Here is a 1963-nt window from a genome sequence, read left to right as displayed (position 1 = left end):
AGGTAGAATGCCAGCTTTTTCTTCCTGTTGCAAGGGTTTGGCTAAAAGTAATGCGAGTACAGCACAGGTGTAACATGTTGTGTCATTTTCCACAATTTTCCAGAAACCAGGCACAGCCGCTTTCTACCACTTTTCAGCAATCCAATTTCCAGGTTTGTGGAAAACCACACAGTTCCATTTGGACTCAGTAGCTATGGCCTGCTGCCCCAGGACATAGTAGAATCATTATCTAAAATTAGAGGACTCTTATCTGGGAGTCTCCTGACAGCAAGAATTTTAAACTGTATTTATTCACATTTATCGAATACCTAACACGTGGAAGGAGCCAAATACACAGCAGATAGCAACGTGGTAGGGGCTCCTACATCAGAGGACAGGCAGGTGGGGAGGAGAGACCATGCCGAAGTCAGAGTGACAAAACAAGATGGTTACAGACCGAACACAGTGGGTGAAAGTGGCGAGCTGGGGGTGAGGCGGGCAGTGGGGCGGGGTGTCAGAGGACAGCCCGCCCCCAGGAAGGGTGACACTCAAGCTGGACATAAAAGGCTAAGAAGGAGACATCCACGTACAATTGGAGATGAAGAGATTAGAATGACGTTCCCTCAATGCAAACAGGTTACTCAAAACATGGAGTGTCCGGGAAGTTTTAAAGCACAGAATCCTTACTCGGAAGAAAAGGAAGCCTTAACACATCACGTCCCATAACCTGGCTGGGCCGTGGTTGGCAGAGTGGAGGTCCTGAGTGGCACAGACCACGGGCTCTGTCGCCCCTCCCCCAGGTCCCCTGCCTCCCAGCCTTCTGCTGCTGGGACTGGTGACCCCGGGCCACTTAGCACTGGGGAACTTTGTGCTCCACACTCATCTATCTCACTGTGGCAGAAGGACTGAGTCTCTCCTTACCTCTTGTTCTCTGGCCTCACGTATTCTCACGTCTGTGTGTTTGCTGGTGAGGTATGTCAGTGACAGATCTCTCAGAGACAAACTTCTCCTGAGTAAAGTCCAGCAGAAGCACATTTCCCCTGTGCTTCTCTTCCTCTGCCCTTCCCTGCTGTCTCTCCTGGAACTCTCTCCCGGCCCTGATGGGCTCAAGGAAAAGCAATGGGGAAGGTGCTGCTTGATGAAAAGGAATGAATGGGTAAGAGTGAAATTCCAGTGATAGGGCGTGTCCCAGCCCGCTGCTCCTCAATGATGTCATCTCAATAGTCTCCTACTTTCGCACCTCAGAGAAGAGGCTACTTTTATGTTACGTCTTCAGTAGTTTCTCTCAGGAAATCCCAGAGACCCGACTGAAACCTGCTGAGACCCAAGAGAGGGTTCTTGGGAGGAGAGATTGGAATCAACGGGTCCTCTCCTGAGCAGTGAGGTTCCTAGTTATGGCCGCTAGAAACACTCTCCCATTGCCCAGGAGACCAGCGGCATGGGTTTAATGGCAAAATCAACACGACAGGAAACTCCCCAAACTGGAAAAATATAGATGTCCCTCAATAATAAAGTGAATAAAAATACTAGGGTATATGCATATTCATACAGAATATGAAACAATAAAAATAAAATAAATTTAAGCTATGTGTATCAACATGAGTGATTCCTGTACATGCAAATTCCTTTCTGGAAAACAAAAAAAAAGCAAGTGGAGTGCCTGGCCTGGCAGGCTCAGTTGGTAGAGCATGTGACCCTGATCTCAGGGTTGTAAGTTCAAGTCTCATGTTGTGCATGGAGCTTACTTAAAAGAAAAGACACTTTAAAAACAAGTAATATGTTTTCATCACATAGCATGAAATCATTTCAAAAGCTCCAAAACAACAAAGCAGATTGTTTGGGGAACACATATATATATTTAGTAAAACTGCAAAGAAAAACAAGGAAATTGCAAACACAAAATTTACATTAATGCTTCATTTTAAAAGAGAAAGAGAGGCCACAGAGACTCAAATGTTGTTCATTAGTTTTGTTAATAATACTC

The sequence above is a fragment of the Crocuta crocuta genome, unplaced genomic scaffold (genome assembly GCF_008692635.1).
Source record: "Crocuta crocuta isolate KB4526 unplaced genomic scaffold, BGI_CrCroc_1.0 scaffold408, whole genome shotgun sequence".
Lineage (NCBI taxonomy): Eukaryota > Metazoa > Chordata > Mammalia > Carnivora > Hyaenidae > Crocuta > Crocuta crocuta.
Note: the sequence above shows the minus strand (reverse complement) of the source record.